Below are 18754 nucleotides of genomic sequence, written 5' to 3' on the forward strand. Positions count from 1 at the left end.
TGTAATTAAACAAAAATTAATAATCATAGACCTAATTATAACCAAAATTGTTACATAATTTATAAAGTTATTTTATTTTAATATAGAAAAATTATTCTTATATTTTAATTATTCAATTATATATAAGTACAGAATATTAAAGAACGTTGAATCAAATATTTGTCATTCATATCCCTGAACAATCAGCAAAATAATCACTTAAGCATAATAAAAGAAGTCAAGTCTATCAATAAATGTATGACATGAATGGAGCATTGTTTCCTCTTTATACATTTATCTGAAATACAAGAATCGAAAGAATAGTCACGTCAGACAAACAAACGGAATTCTGTTCCTTCCATCACTAATCAGAAACAATAATTGAATTAGTGCGTGACTGATGCAACTGTTTCGATTTTATTATGTTTAATGAGTAAGTTCACATTTTTATCTTATTATTTTTTTATTACGAAAATAATCAATTGTAATTCTGATGTATTTATGATAAGATACTTTTACATTGCAGTTTTGTAAGTATAATTATTTTGTAATTTTATATATACACAGATGAATAAGTTTGATATTGAAACTAAGTTAACAATCTCAAATTTATCCAGTTTTACCTAAAATAAAATTATCTATAAATTTTTTTTATAAACCATAATGAATTAAATAATAATAATATAATAATGTTAATGTTATTAGTTTACGCATTTTAGTTACATACTTGTAGATTCCCGTATATAAATTTAATTTCCTATCATTTACTTCTCTTAAATTTAATAAATTATAATTATAAATTATTATGGTATTCTTTTATAAATATTTTACATCCTACTCAGTCTATTTCATCTCAAAAATTTTTGCACATATCATTTTCCTATCCATGATTATTTTTATTTTCTTTGCACTGTCATGAAAATTCTTAATTACATCATCTCATCTTTTACTGAACATTTCTGAATCTTTTACTTTAGGGAAATCCAGTTTAGGAATTCGATTAGCCATCAAACGTTCTTTTCTATTACTAAATAACCCACTCGTTTCCATATAACTGTTTTTATTCTAACAGTTAAATTACTTGGGATCATATCAAATTTTTTTTTCTTTAAGATATATTAGATTCATTTTAGTCAAAGTGCATATAAATATATAGTATTATATAATTTAAATATAATTTTACAAACTATATATTTGTCTATTTACGATGAACTTAATTTATGTTAGATGAAATTTGATAAAATATAGCTATAGTTCAAAGAAATTTGGTCAATAAAAAGCTTAGATAGTTTCTTCATCTTTTTTAATCACATCAATGACTTGTATATAATAAAATAAAGAAATTTATAAATAAATATTAATGAAGAGTTATAATATGATTTTTTTTTTAAATGTCAAGGGCTCATGCTTGACTCTCCAGGCATTTGAACAAGCGATTAGCGAATCATTAGGAAGTCCGATAATTTTCAATTATACTACGATATAAAATTGAAATAATAATAATAACTTAAAAACAGTAATTTTTTTAATTATGATGAAATCTTCATTTAAAAAATATTTATTTTAAAAACAGTATGACACTAGCCCATAATTAAAATTGTGTATCGCACTATCCGTTGTGAGATGTTATTAAAAAAATAACTTTTATATTATTAATTATTATGAAAATACAAAATTGGTTTAATTTTGAGGATAGAGATGAGGTTATTTTTAAATATTGTAAGACCAATAACGAGTAAAATTTTTCATTAAATTTTACTAGTTTTACCTCACTCGAGATATGACACATCACCTCCCCTCTATCACCTATCTCCTTGAGTTCCGTACTACAAAATTAAATAGTATTAATGCCCCTTATATAAAAATTACCATTTCATTTCTTAATCTTTATCTTTATTCCATCCTGAAATATTATTTAAACGAAATCGACGTCAGCAGACACACACAGTCGAATTTTTTCCCATTTTCTTCACTTTTTTTGGGTTCAGGGGATCCCAAAACGTGGAGATTCAGGAGTGTCAAATTTGACATAATTCTAATATTTTCCCATGTTATGTCATAATAGCCAGGAAAGTAAAAGTGACAATATTAAATCAATAATCATATTTAAATAAATAAATTGTATTTAAAAATATAAATAAATGTAAAATATTAATTGAAGTAAAATATTAGAAAATACATATTTTTATTTTATATTCTGCAAATGTAAATTAATAATTACACTTAATAAATCAGAAAGAATATCTTTAAGTATGCATTTTTCATATGTAAAAATCTACTTTTTAATTATTTAAGTTTTAAGCAAACTAAAGCTATATAAAGAACATCGTTAATGCACTTATAATTATAAAATGTATTATATTTTAACGAAAAACTAAAAAAAAAATAAAAGTAAGTAAAAATGTGATAATTTAAGTCGATTTAAAAATACGTTTAACTTAATTATAATTCAGAATTAATTAAAGCGAAATACCTCAAGAGAATTTAACTTTTAAGAAAATAAAAATATATAAATTATAGCTGAACAGTTAATGAAGAAAAGTTACACTTTTATCGATTTGTAACGAGTTCTTGAGTAAAATTACAGTTCTAGCGGCAATAAAATAGATATTTTAAAATATATTTTCTACTTAATTTAAAAAAAAAAACACTATAAAGGGTTTTTAATATCTTTTAATTCTTTTAGTAATAAAAAATACAAAAATTTTAAGATAATTTTTAAATACTTTATAATATATTATATGTAATTTTAACTTTTATTGTATTTTAACTGTAAATTTTAACATTTTTATATATCATGTATACAAAAAAAATAATCAAAATTATTATTTTAAATTTAAATACGCTCCATTATGTTGTAAACTTTAAAAAATGTAATAAAAATTCTATCAAAATTTTAAACCAAATACAATATTTTTATCATAATCATTTTGATAATAAGACTTTTAAAATACAGTCGTATGTAAATTCAATACTTTTATTATAATGCAACATCATGCTTTACTGATAAAGTAGCAAGAAAGAAGTTCAATCCATCAATCGGTTTTATGTAAGGTTCATATTATATTTCGTAAAAAAGGTCTTTTCGAGCTGAAATATTTAGTAAAGGTCAACCAGCAATCATTATTCGATCCATTTTTCAATATTGAAGACATGTTAAATTGATTCTTCGATTCTTATAAGTTAGTTTTAAAAAAAGATTTAATTTTAATAAAGTTATCATAGAATAAATTCGAACTTTTATAAATTATTTTTTCCGTTATGATAACTAAAAAATTGCTTAAATCTGTTCTAAACTTTTTGGCATTGTTTAAATTTTATACATGATTTGTTTAACTTGAAGATAAAACTTAAAAATATGATGTTTCTTGTGTCATATTAGCTTATAAATTTGGATTAAAAATAAGAATTTTTGTATAAATTCTAAAAATATACAAAAGATTAAGTCTTAAATTAATAAATTATCAATTTTTTATTTTATTTTTGGATGAATAAGCTATTTCTAAATGTTAAAATTTTTAAAATAAATTTTTTTAATGCCTTCTCANAGTATTTAATTTTAACATAAAATTAATATTCAAATATCATGTTAAAAGATATTACAAAAAAAAAATAAGTATCTTAAATTATTTTAGAACTACTTAAGTATTACTTTGAAATTCAGAATATAGACTTTTTTAGAAGTTAATAAATTATAACAAGAAAACAATTTTTTTAATCTATTAATTAACTCTAACCTTTGATGGTGATCGATATATTCTTGAAGGAACAAACTGATGTAGATTTTAGTTTAATCAGTAAAAAATTAAATATCAATAATTTAAAATTATTTTTATAAGAATAAATTAAAAAAGAGAAAAATTATTATTTTTATAAACGATAAATCCACTTTCAAATAAAAATAATTCGTGTTTTTTTTTAATCCTGTGTGTAAATAAGCTTTTTTCTTAAAGAAAATTAAGAAAAAAATAGTAATTTCATTAAATATACGTAGAAAATAATGAAAAAAAGCACTAATATTGTTTAAGATACATGATTTTTTGCAATTATTATTTGTTTAAAAATAGAAAAACAAAATTGTGTTTGTTAATATGAAACGACATTAGTAAAGAAAATGCATTTTGTTAATTTGCAATACTTTACCTAAAATCTTATCATACTTTTTTTTAATTTATAGCAAATTTCCATCTCATAAACACATCTATCTTAATTATAAAGTCGAAAAAATTAAAATATGTCTTATTTTTGTTAAGGAAATAGTTATAATTAAGAAAAAAAAAATTCCTAATTTTGCGTTGTTTTTATCAATAAATTAAATCAACCTCAGTTGTTTTTATCTTTGCATTAGAATTTAAAATATTACAAGATACTTACATGCATTATAATAATATTGGAATATTCTAAGAATACATTCTTTTGCCTTTATTTTTCACATACGATTGAAGAAGAAAGAATCAAAATCCTGTTTAGATTCGAATAAAACCGAAGCAGTCAATAATTCAGAAAAAGGAATAAATACATCGAATATGATGCCTTGTAAATAATAACAAATGTTACATTCGACTGAATTCTTCTTGTGTGTTGTAAAAAATCATGTATCAAGTAAAACAGAATTTTTGCGAAAAAGATCTTTCCTGAGCAAACAGAAAAGAAAGAAAAAATAAATATGAAATGTGAAAATATCTCAATAAACCTTGGAATAAAATCATTATAAGATGTTGTTTTTTTATCTTTAAAATTTTAAAATAAAATTTATTTATCATATTTTACAACTTCAGAATTAAGTTTGCGTATATACCAAAATAAATTAAAAATTTCATCCGTGTTTCGTATGTAATTTTTTATATTTTTTTCAGAAAGTAGAACATCTGTCTATCCCTAGTGAATCTACAAAGTCAGTTGAGTTATTAATAAAACATTAGAAAGTCTATTCGAGTTGTATTAAAATTAAAATGTAATATCCGTAATTAAGCGAAAAATAAGTAAAATTTGCAAATTAAAAAACTGTATTTCATTAAGTTTAATTAAAATAATAATTAAAAAATTATTATTTACTTTTAAAATATTTCTATTTTTCTTTTATATTTTACAGTCGAACTTCCAACAACGGCCATTTTTTTTTTTGAAATGTATAAAAACCTCTACACGACGGCCACCTCCGAAGAACGGCCACCTCCGAAGAACGGCCACTTTTATATTTCAGTCAGTGTCCGTTGTTGAGAGGTTTGATTGAATAAAAGTTTAATAGCTTATAAATCTTTTATTAAATTTAGTTTTAGTAAATTAATTTAATTTTAACTTTAAAAAATTATTTTTAACTGTAAAATCAAAAATTGAGTCTTTACTTAATAGTATAATATATCAATTAACAATTTTATAATTAGAAAAAATTAATTAATATTCTTATAAATTTATTTCTTTAAATTCGTGCCACATCAATATTATATAGAAAAATCTTTAGAATGTTAAATTTATCATCGATACAACTTTAACTTAATTAACATCAAATCAATATTAGCTCAATTAATAAGTATGAAGTAGTACTTAAACAGAGTCATACATCAAGTCTCGAAATATTTGTTTTTATTAAATTGTTAATTAACTTGATAATATTTTCTCATTCGCATATTAAAAAGTAATTAAAACAAATTAAAATAATAATTTTTTTAAAAAAAATAATGCGTCGATTATCATATTCTAATAGAAACCTGTTGAAAATAAAGATAAGAATTTATGAAGCAGAACACAATATAGAACTTAATTGCTTTCTTAAATTTGTTGACTGCCATCATCTACAAATAATTGGAAGGTAGAGATTTTCCCACTCTTTGATAATGAGTGCTTTCCAATTGAAAACACTCAAGAATTTAAAGTACACATCTTTTTACTTATCTACGTTGATTGATTTATTCCAAGATAAGCTAAACAATAAGAGCTTTAAATAGTCTTCGATTGTCAGCTAATTCTAATATAAATATAATGATGATGATAATTAATTTTTATTATTCAAAATTTAGAATAATAAAGAATATTATAATCTTTTTATTTTCTTTAACGTATATAGAATAAAATGTAATTACATTTTTTACCAAATAAATATACTTCTATTTATTATTTAAGATATTAAAAATAAATTCTTTTAAAATGTTATTTAAAATCTTAATACTTTGTTTATGTAATAAAGTGAAAATGTTACTTCTGTAAGAAAATATTTACTTTATGATTTTTTTTTCATTATCTTTAGAAACTTTCATTAAAACACTATTTATTTGTACGATTTTATATTAGGGAGCGATTACTTAAAGGTAATTTTCTTTTTAAAATATATTTTGAAGTTTTATATAACAAAACTTTACATTAATTCATTTTTGTTAATATTTTTTATCATAAAAATGTTTATATTTATTAGCGACATTAATAAATTATTTTGAAATAAAATTTATTAATGTATTCATAAATTTAATTTTAAAAATGTATTATTTATTAGAAAAATTTTTAAATATTTATAAAGAAAAGAGAAAAGAATTTACTAAAGTTTAAAGCTTTGTTCATACACGAAAAATGATTACTGTTGAAGAAAAAATGTGATGAGAAAATGTCTTTGCAAGATGTTCTCGCGGCGCAGATTATTTAGTTAATTCCTTTACCTGATTTTATTATAATTAATCTGAAGGGAGAATGAAGAGAGATTACGAAGGTAGAGAATGACTCGTTTATCTAATACATCAGAACAAGGTTTATCAGGTGCCAATGCCAGATGTTAGCGCCACATGGAGTAACTGATCGTTAATTTCTCATAAAACTGTAAGGAAGCAGTCGTACGCTGAATTTGACAAATAGTATACTCGAAACATACGTTCAGAACTATTCAAATATTAAGTATATATACAGCGAATTACATGAAAATCTCTGCATATTGATGCTATACGCATATATAAATATTTATATTATCCTTTGCTGCTTTCTCTTATGAATATTTCGAATGTAATCTCGCAATGCAATGAATGGAATGTATACTGAACGTATATTTTAATTGGTATATAATATTGTAATTATTTATTTTAAAAAATAAAAAAAAAATTGTAAACTTTTAAATAAATATTATATGAATTTTTAGGCAATATTTAGAAATTTTATTTAAAAGATTGCATAAAAGTTGGCTAATTTTATATAATGTATATGGAATACAAGTATAGTATACAGTACCTATTCAACAATTAAACTGTGCCCTATAGAAGGAGAGATACAATTTAATTGACAATTACAAAACTAGAATGCATTTTAGTTGACATATCCATAAGCAAACTGTCCAAACATTGAACATAACTTCGAGACATTATTACATTGAAGAAGATCTTAAATATTATAAACGTGTTCTAAAAGACAACCAGGAGTCATCTATTATATAGTCTTAAATATATAATTTATAGAAAATGTTTCCTAATATATTTTTATAATTTTTTTATTAACGTATTAGTAAGAATTAGTAAATTTTTAAGAATTTTAATTTTTTTATAATAAATTTTATAAAAAAAAATTAATTAATTAACGCATACAATACAAATATAAATAACCTTTATTCGTACTAGATCTTAGCCTGTTACAATGGGATTTATTATTATTCATACATAATAATTAACGCATAGCAAAATGTTTACAGTAATTTCAAATAATTTATAAAATATTTATTATTGTTATTATCATTATTTAAATTCTAACATGTTTTTATCGATGGTACGCAATTAATATTATATTTTAAAAAAATTAAATTGATATTTTTTATAAATTACAATCTATTGTAATATATAATAAACATATTAATTTAAAAAATTAACTATTGTTTTAAATATTTAAATATTAAACTTTAGACATAAAAATAAATAAATAAAATAAATATATTTTGCTAAAAGCGAGTTTGGAACGACATGAATTATAGCTAAAGAGGACATTCATCCTTTCTGTTTATAATGTATTCTCGCATACTAAATATGATTTTTTGATGGGTTTACACGTTAAATTGTCGCATGGGATTTGAAGGAAAAAGTTTCTAACATATTTTTGTATATGCGTGATATTAGTTTGAACTTTAATGAATCGTGTTCTACTTTTCTAATTGTTGAAGAACTGTTGCATTAATCAAAATTTTATAGCTGATTGCGTGAGTTAAGCATACATCAAGTATTCGTACGTGATATGTAAATTGAAAATAATAAAGTAAAAAGACAAACAAACTGTTCTTAAACGTCATAGCTAGATAAATCAATAATTACAATAACTACTTATTACTAAAGCTCAGACGTAAAAATAGTACATAACTTGCGTGGTACAATACATTAACAGAGTCATATCATCATATTTAAATTAACTTAATTTAAAAAACAAAAAAAAATTTACAAAAATATATTATATAAATATTATCTTTATTAATTTTATTTTTAAAAATGTTTTTAAAGTTGTGTAATAATAAAAAGCAACATATGTACATGCATATATTTCTAATAATAAAATTATATGATTAATAATTATATTATTTCATTGCTGAAATAACTAAAAAATTCATTTAAAAGATAGGACGAATTTTTACATAATATATTTTAATAATTTTTATAAATGTGTATAAAGTTGTATTTAAATAAAATTAAATATTTTTATAAGTATTTGAATTTATAAAAATTCTAATAAAACAGTTTTAAAAAATAATTAAAGTGTAAACTGTACAGCAACATTAGTTATTAATTAAAAATATTTTAATTTCTAATAGGTTTAAAAACAATTTTACAAAATTATTGCTACTTAGAAATATGTAATTAGTTTATTTCTAAAATTAATTTTATTTAATATTTAAATATAAATTTTTTTCCTTAATTTTCTTGAAAGCAAGTAGCATAGACACTAAATAAATATATAGCTTCATACTTTGATAATAAATGAAAAATGAATGCATTTTATTAATTTATTCTTTACAATGAGATAAGAAAATAATTGATGGATAAAGTCTAATCATTATCAATTTTTGCCTGAAGTCAGTTTACCAATTTATCACTTTTGAAAACTTTTGTTTAAAAATATAACCTAATTAACGATAATTTTATTTTCACTAAATATTTAGCTTTCTATTTAAAAAGAAAAAAGTTAAATAAAATATTATTATCAAGTAAATTAATATCTTAAAAAATTGTTCTAATGTTAGTTTTACGTAAGATGATATTAATGTATTACATCAAATATTCTTAACTTATTAAATATGAAAGGTGACATAAAAATTACAGTAAAATTTTGTCAATTTAATAATTGATAGAATGTTGCTTTTTATATTTACGTTATATTATTTAAATAATTATTTAATTTAGAAATATTTCAAAAAGTATTCAAAAAGTATTCAAAATTATTTCTATTTTCAGCGAAATAAACATTATTTACGCAAATAGATACAAGCATATAATTTCAATTAATTATATTGATTATATATATATATGTACACACACATACACACATTTAAGTGCTTAAATACGTCAAATATTTCTATGTTAATTATTGGAGTTAACACATCTAAATGAACATGTTCAAATTACCTTTAAAAAGTTATTTTTAATTTTTTAAATTAAAAATTAGAAATGATCTTATCATTTAAAAAAATAAAATACAAAGATTTCTGTAAATAACTTTAATTTTATATTGTACTTTTATGTTAAAAAATAAAAATTTCTTTAAATAATCTGCTTCATTTGTTAGCGTATTGCTGTGTTTTCATAGCCATTTCTAATTTAATCCTCTAGTACCCATAGAATTTCAAGTTCTGACCTACATTTTAAGACTTTTTTAAAAGAATACAATATTTATTTATAAAATTACTTTAAAATCATTTATTATTTTTTTTAAATAACGAAAATATATTCCTTAAATATGTATCTTAATTTATTTATATCTGAATATTTTAAAGATATTGCTAGCAAAATTGAGAATAGAAAACTTCAAAACCGGAAAGAAAAATATAGAGAAAGTCGCTTTTCTTTACTTTAGAAAAAAAATAAATTTAAACAACGATATAATAACATTTGAAAATTGAATATATTCAGAAAGCTATCGAATGTTCAGGAAACTATCGATCAACAGAAATATTTTTTAACGATATCAAGCATACAAGAAACAATTTTCTCCTCACTGGCTTTATTGTGATTCAATTTCTTCGTAATCAAAAAAAAATTGAATAATTTTACACTGTTTTAACATCAAAATATTTAAATCTGTGATTAATATAAATGAATAATTTTAAATATACTCAAATATATTTAAAAATAAGATAGTTTTCTCAAAGGATAATTTATGTTCCATTGTTTAAATTGTTGATTCTACGCGGCTAAATTTTTAATTTAAAAATTTAAATTATAAGTACTTAAAAGATATAAAATTTACATAAGGATAAAAATGGAAGGGTTTTGAGTTTGCTGATTAGAAATGAAAACAGACAATGCTCTTGCAATAATAATAAATTTAATTTACTGGAAGTTTATACAAATTTCAAGCTAGTTTAAAGAAAGAAAGAAGCATATATTATTTTCTGTACAATTATTAAGATAAAATATAATCTTCAGAATAAGTTTCTAACGAATCTGATTGTTGAATTGATTACTAACTTGAATGTAAAAGACTACTAATCTCATAGATTCTTTCTTTCTCCTTCTTAAGGAGAAGCACAAAAAGTGTAACTATAGAGGTTTAATACAGCAACTCCACAAAATTTCCATTTAGTAGGTTTTTTTAAATGCTTGAATAGTAAAATACGTCGTTGGGAATTGTTACATTATTCTCTTTCATCCGTAAATTACGAATAAGAAAAAAAGTGAAAACTAAGTTTTTCTTTGCAAAGTGTAATTTTCTACCAACTCTCATACAATATCTCTCAATTTATTCAGTCTATTCAACTAAATCTCTTTTAGAAATATTACTTCAAATATTAAAAAATGTTATCTTAGGTTAAGAATTTGCTTTAAAAAAACTAAATTAAACTTCTAACGTGATTAACTTAAACAATCGTATACACTTTATTAACAAATCAAAGATAACTTTTTATAAATAAAATTTGCTTTATTATTTATTTTATTTATTCCTATGGGGACTCTTTTTCATTCAAAATCTTTTGTAGCTGCAGTCTGTGTAATCAGTAGCGTAGCGTAGTGGGGCGGCAGGGGCGGCCCACTACGTAACGCTAGTGATTCGAAAAAGAAAAGTTTGCTCCCGGGCATCCGAAAAAGAAAAGTCTGCTTTCGGGCATAAATCTTTAAAAGAGCGGATGATCATTATTTGAGGTTGCCAAATTGTGAATTTAAGTCAGAACGGAAGAGAAATGGAGATTTGTATGTGGGTGTGACAGACACCGAGACAGACTTAACGGTTACAAAAAATCGTTTTGATTTACTAAAATGGCTTACAGAAACAAGTGTTCTTGGTGTTCTCTGCAGACAAGCGCAAATCTGTTGAATCTTCTGTTTTTTTTTTAGAAGAGAGAGTCTTGAGAGACGAATCTTTCCGTTGTTGTGGCGATTCCGACAGTCTAGAGTTGAGGTGATGTCGATTTAGAGAGAGAGAGAGAGAGAGAGTCGAGGGTGAAGTTGAGAATGTAACCAAACAAGGTCTGGCACTGAAAAATTGGAAAAAAGCTCTCTTGCCCTTGAAATTCAGAGCTTTTATTATTTTCTGTCTCTGATCGCCCATTCCGAATGATCGCTTTTCCTCGTCCTCACTTTCTAAGTGGTTATTCACTCGTTACTAAGTGTAACGAGATCTTAACCTGGATCGTGGAATGAGTCAAAATCGACATTTAATTCAATCCAAACCGGAGATAGTTGATATTGGGACTTACATTGTCTGGTTTTCTATTTTCACAAATATTTTATGTTATGGCAATGGACTTTTTATCTTCATTATTATTAAAGAATTAAAAATACCCCTCTATCAAATTTGCTTTTAAATCAGGATACTGAACAAAATAATTTTATAATAAAATTATAATAATTTTAAAAAAAGACTAAAAATATGTTTTATTCGTTTTAAAATAAATTTTATATAACAAAATGATAGTCTAAGTTAATCGCACTTAGAAATGACTTCAAATCCAGCAAAGGTAAGGTCTCAATTCCTACTAATAAAAACACTAATTATTATCAAAACTTTCGAATAATAATAATAATACTCCTTACAGAAAATCTCCTCTAGAAGAAGGGTTAATATCTTTACAATAAAATTATATTTTTTCCAAATTTTTCAACAAAATCTACATTAGAAAACAATCCGTGTATCATGTCCCCAGTTGAAATACAACTATCATTACAATCATCAGTAGAACGAAAGTTACATATTTTTCACAATTGTATTTATTTTAAAAGTGGTCTAAGTCCACTTTGACAAGTTTCAAACTAATATGGGGTATATTATGGAGTAAACTTTTATTAGTTAAAGATATAAAGAAATATTGCATAATATTGCATTGAATGGAACAAGTGTATTACAGATGGACGATTTGAATTCGATAAAGGTATTTGTTGCCCCATAAATTTTATCAATGGTCAGAAATATTAAAACTAAACCTAGATATAATTACAGTAAAAACCTTCGGAAACCGGAACTTGAGTAAGGCGGAAACCTTCCAGAGATGGAAAATTCAANTTAATGAAGATTTATATCAACTACAAAATAAAATGAAGTGTTTTAATTTTCAAAAAAATAAAAATATTCAGATCAATTCCTATTTAAATATTGTAATCGATAAAATGATAAAATAATTAAGATACTAAATACTTTACTAAAAGCAATATTAAAGTGGTAATATTAATCCAAATTAATCATATATCAGAATAGATTTTACATATCATTTTATGTATTATTTATCGATACAATTCATTAACATGTTTATTAAAATTTTACTAAATTTTCCTATTAATATCTACTCATATAAAGTAATATTACGTTTTTCTTTAAGAAAATTATTCAATAAAACTTAAGATTTTAACATGTAATCTGCTTACATATAATGATAAAAAAAAATAGTTTACAGCAATACAATAACAATGATAAGAAGAAGAAAGAAGAGTGGAAGAGAAAGATGATAATTTGTTACTTTATATAGTTTTAAATTGACTAATTTCCTTGTTATTTATAAAAAGTAAACAAGCAAAGTTAACAAATTCTGTCATTTTTAATACTTTAATCGGCTTTTGATTTCGTTCGTCACGATTTGTTATTTATAAAATATTTTCGACTTTTAGAATCTTCGTATAACGAATTAAGTCAGTTTTCCGGTACAAAAATATCATAATATTAATTTAAAATTAAAAATTAAAAATAAATAAAAGTGTTGACAACTTACGATTAATGAATAATATTGGATTTAGTAGAATGTATCTTCGTTCAGAATCCAGCTGATCAGTCCAGAAGAGAAGAGCGCTCTGTATGTCAGCTTTCCCATCTGACAATGCCACACTGCGGGATTGCCCACTTTACAGGCTGGTTAAATGTGAATGGAGATGCTTCGCGGATCTAAATCGTGCTACAGGTGGCGATAGCTACTACACATGTGTGTTTATTTACGTCTTTCGGAGGTTTTATGTTATGATTTCACGTATAAATAATCATTTTTAAAATTAAAAAAAAAAATTTATTTTATNCAGAAAATCTCCTCTAGAAGAAGAGTTAATATCTTTACAATAAAATTATATTTTTTCCAAATTTTTCAACAAAATCTACATTAGAAAACAATCCGTGTATCATGTCCCCAGTTGAAATACAACTATCATTACAATCATCAGTAGAACGAAAGTTACATATTTTTCACAATTGTATTTATTTTAAAAGTGGTCTAAGTCCACTTTGACAAGTTTCAAACTAATATGGGGTATATTATGGAGTAAACTTTTATTAGTTAAAGATATAAAGAAATATTGCATAATATTGCATTGAATGGAACAAGTGTATTACAGATGGACGATTTGAATTCGATAAAGGTATTTGTTGCCCCATAAATTTTATCAATGGTCAGAAATATTAAAACTAAACCTAGATATAATTACAGTAAAAACCTTCGGAAACCGGAACTTGAGTAAGGCGGAAACCTTCCAGAGATGGAAAATTCAAATATTTTTCAATAAAACGATTACATTAATCTAACGAATGTTCTCTGAGAGTCGGAACCTGTGAGAGACTGACGCAAAAGCCGAAAATCGTATTGTCTGTATTTCTGAATCGGCACAGTTCCATCTGTTTGGAAATAACTTATTTTTCATTAGAGGCAATTTGAAAGAACACCGAAGGGCTCAAGTCTTTCATTTTATTTTGCATCGACGACCAGTAATGACACCAAATCACCCTATAAAATAAATACAGATATAGACTACCTACAAATGTGATTTGTTTTATCTGTCACAAGTCTTTAATTTACACGTAATCATGATTCTATAATAAATAACAACAAAAAACTTTTTACAAAAACGAATTTTTTAAAATGTATTTTTCAGAATAAATATGCAATGGCTTAGTGGCCAAGTGGTACGGCGTCGGTCTCGTAAACCGAAAATCCAGGGTTCGAATCCCTGCTGAGCCTTTTAAACCCAATTGCTTTTTTGTATCGACCAAAACCATTTTCAGCAAGAACTATCCACGGGTTTGTAGATGAGGTTGGAGTTTTGGTTAATATATAAAGCAAAAATGTTTGTTTGTTTGCTGGAGGAAATCTTGGAATCTACTAAATCGATTTTAAAAATTCTTTCGCTGTCAGAAAGTTTATTACTTCCAGATGAGCATATGTTACATAGTACTTTAATACTAGAAAAAGAAAATGCACCAGAATGATGTTTTTACCGCGACATTTATCTGTCATGTTCGCATTGTTGTTTGACACCTCCGTTCACGGTCCGTGCCTTCGCCATCCGGTGGGCTTTTTTAAAGCTTATTACCTATTGGGTTTTGGTTTTTATTCGTGCAGTTTGGGTAGATGTGTGCATGCTTTGTCTATATTGTCTTGGTCGTTTGTTTCTTAATATTCTTAGGTTATCAAATAGGTCTACTTACAGCTATAAAGAGTTATTTACTTCCTTTAGATGAAACTAAACTTTTGTACTTAGGTCTATAGTATTTTTATATTAATCTTACCGTACCATTATTTAAAAATAAATATTAGTCTTACGGATCAGATATCTACATACGTAAATCGAGTTCTTTCGGTTACTTTTTAGGTGTACACATGTACGGGTGAGCTTGATTGACGATAAAATACTTAAAAGAAAGTCATATTTGTCACGAAATACAATCACTCTGTGAATACATCCCCGTCGAGGGCAAGAAAATTACGTCGAAATAAAGTTTCAGCGACGAACACTCTGCAGCACTTTGCAAGCCAAAATGTTCGAACATCACTGGCCCGCGCCAGGAAATCCAGCAAAAAGCTAAGGAATCAAACCGTGGATCTTCGGTTTAAGAAACCGAACCTATACCATTTGACCACTGAGTCATGGCTTGGCTGTTTTTGGGCTGCAATTTTCAAATTGCAGACTTGTAAATTCCTACTGTTATCTGTCTGTCTGTCTTTTCTTAATCAGAAGAACTGAATGAAGTAGATAAAGTTGAGACCAGATATGGAAAGCGTAAAGACAGAAGGTCCCGATTAATTATATATAAACTTCCAATTTTCCCCTGAAAGATGTTAGATGACCGGCATGACTCTATTGTAACAGGAAGAGGGGGTTACTTCCAGTTTTTTTTTTTTCGGTTTGACGGATCATCGTAAAATCGAAATTTTTATTCATCTTTATACTGACACGAAACACGAGAATATTAGATTTTTGAATATATACTATATTACTGTTAACAGGAATGTATATACAAGGGATGATCCACGAAAATCCGTCTCTTCAGCAACAAAGAGGCGGAAAAATTAAGAAATTCGCTGAAAAATCCAAACGTTTTACATTAAATTTCGTGGCTACGCAACATTCTCCGCTATGGTTTATATACACATTATATCTCATATGAAATTCGCACCGCTATACCATAAACTTTAATTAATTATAATAGAATTTCTTTATTTTCACAAATATTTTATGTTATGGCAATGGACAGAATTGTATAATTTATATAAACCGATTTTTTAAATTATATATCGAACATTAAAAATCGTTGGAAAGATTAAAATTACTATATTTAATAATTAAAGATTTTATCATAATATTGATTTCTAACTTTGAAATTTTTATTATAATTAAATGATCATTTTCTACCATCTTCTATCATAAATCTTTATTGCACTTTAAAATTAATTTTACATTAAAAATGTATATATATTTCTTACTTACAACTTAAATGAAATGAAGACAATAGAAATATTTTTTAATTAATGAAAGTTCTATTTTTACAACAGTCGCTTCTTTTTCATTGCAGAATGGATAATTTCAAAGAGCTAAAGTGGCACACTTCGGGTGATGATAAGCAGGAGGAAAGCTCCTCGTCCTCCTCCACCTCCTTCTCTTCCACTTCCCTTCGAGTGATTCGGGTGTTTCCGAAAGATGTTGAGGAGATTGGAAGGCGGAAGTCGCCTACATTCGACAAGAAACGGGCGGTTGTCTTACAGTGGCGTGCCGTGATATTTGATGATAGGGAAGCCGTGTTTCTACAAGAAGCCGACTTCCAGGGGCAATCAGTTAATTCTTTCTTTAAATGTATTTTTAATAGATTATTTATCTGACGTACTTAATAAATAAACAAATTCAATATAATTACCTCTGTTATTAGTTTCAATAGGTTTTCTTTGCCCTCTAAATGTCAATTTTTGCTTTGATAAAAACATATAACATCTATTTATTTAGATATAATATATCTATTAACCGTAACTATCTCGTTATANATTGAAAAATATTTTACAATTATTTCTAATTTATATATTTTCTTCCTGAAATAACTAAATACATTGTTAAATAATTATATATCTCACCTAAGAGAGGTGAAATGGAGCTTGAACTACTCAGAAAAAAGGTACCCTTTTTAAAAACCTTAAACATACATTTAGAAAATAAGTGAAATAAATAAAACCAGATTTTTTTACCATTTATCAAACGAAATATTTGATTTATATCACTTTCATCTTTTTAAATAAAAAAAAAAGAAGCTAAATTTTGGTAACTTTCTGTATGTGTCGTTCTGTTTAAACGACTTACGTCCATCTTGATTTGTATGTTAATAAATTTACAATGAAGAAAGTTAACGTGAAAATATTAAAAACTTCAAAATATTTAGCAGTCGTAAAATTTGTTTTAAACATTACTTTTATTAAGCAATAAAATATATTCTTTGATATACTATTTAAAAGTTTTCTAATTAAATATAAAGTTAAGAATATGAGAATTTTTATGAATATTTTATAAAGAATTAAAGAATATTATTTAAAACGAATATTAAAAGTTAGTAAGTTACAATCTGTAGAAAATATATTTTTAAAATATTTCCTGTTTATTTAAAATTATGTTTAACAAACTTAAGATATGTTACTTGAAATATATACTTTTAATATAAATTAACATTAGAATGTTATTTAAACATTGTATTATAAATACAAGCTATAAATGTACTAGCGAATGTAAATATAAATATTAACATTTCGAAAACAGAAATATTTTTTATGAGATCTTTTCAAATCCGTAATAATCTTTGTTTTTAAAGTATGATATATATTGAAGTAAAATGATAAGTACAGTAGAGCGTCGATTATCCGAAAGTCAATCATCCGAAAGAATTCCAGTCGGCAAATTTAAATTTTGCCAGTGCTGTGGCGCTGCAATCTTTGGCTATGTGTTGGGCTACTGAAATATTTTACGTTTTTGATACTAAATTAACTTCTGAAGTATAATTTTTCATTGTTTTTATATTTTTCAATATATTTATTTTGTTCGTACAAAATAAAAAAAAATAATTTTTAACGATACAATAGTCTTCGTTAGGCTTAACATCGACGAAAATTCAACGCGAAGCGACACGCAACGGAGAAAAATGTCAAGATGGGATAAATTAATATATTTTTCGTACATAATCGGTTATCCGAAACATCGATCTTCCGAACAACCCCAGTCCCCAATTGGTTCGGATAATCGACGCTCTACTGTATGTATAGAATAGCCATAATAATTGTAATAAATTAAAATTTTCATTTGTAAATTTAAACAAAGATTTATCAAAGCAAACCAAAAATATTTAGATTTATTTTATTAATTCTGTCGTTAAGAATAATTAGATATATATATTTTTTTTTTTTAATGTAGTTTTAAAATTAACAAGAAGAATAATAAAAATTCTACATTAATAAATTCAATCATTTCTAGTGTTTAGATGTCGGAATTCCGAGCTTTTTATATATTTTAAATAACCTGAATTTATAATTCAAAAATGATAAAGATATATTTTTTAAATCTTTGCATAGAATATTTTATTTCATCATTAACATACGATAGTAATTTCTAGTGTGGAGCATTAGAAAGATATTGTAATAGATTTTCTAACAAACTATTTTATTTAATGAATATTCTTTAAAAAATAAGTTTTTAAAGAATATATTCATTAAAAATCTTTAATATAAAGATTATTCTTTCTTAAAATTTCTCTTGTAATTGATGCAGTGATGCTTTATACTTTTTGGGTTACATAATTACAGAATAACGATTTTAATTAGAATTTATTTTTAAAATTATTGTTTCCATTGTAATGTTATTAATTTTGAACATTTACTAGTGGAGTTTATTTA

General features: G+C 24.3%; 1 protein-coding gene, 1 long non-coding RNA gene and 1 other non-coding gene across 3 annotated transcripts in view; 2 read left to right on the forward strand and 1 right to left on the reverse strand.

The window, feature by feature from the left end:
• LOC111619646 (neuropeptide F receptor-like) overlaps positions 1 to 13565 on the reverse strand; it is a 61987-nt gene extending 48422 nt beyond the window's left edge. Inside the window, exon 1 of the mRNA XM_023361409.1 lies at positions 13343 to 13565. The gene's annotated coding sequence lies outside the window, so the exon portion shown is untranslated. The remainder of the gene's footprint in view (positions 1 to 13342) is intronic.
• Positions 11952 to 12633, forward strand: LOC111619649. The gene is made up of 3 exons (XR_002755804.1): positions 11952 to 12100; positions 12179 to 12511; positions 12580 to 12633. It is a non-coding gene; the product is annotated as an uncharacterized LOC111619649 (long non-coding RNA).
• A 935-nt stretch (positions 13566 to 14500) lies between the features above and the next one.
• Trnat-cgu lies at positions 14501 to 14572 on the forward strand. The gene has a single exon. It is a non-coding gene; the product is annotated as a tRNA-Thr (tRNA).
• The last annotated feature ends 4182 nt before the right edge of the window (positions 14573 to 18754 follow it).

This window comes from Centruroides sculpturatus, unplaced genomic scaffold (genome assembly GCF_000671375.1).
Source record: "Centruroides sculpturatus isolate CEXI.00-Female unplaced genomic scaffold, Cexi_2.0 scaffold25, whole genome shotgun sequence".
In the NCBI taxonomy this organism is placed as follows: Eukaryota; Metazoa; Arthropoda; class Arachnida; order Scorpiones; family Buthidae; genus Centruroides; species Centruroides sculpturatus.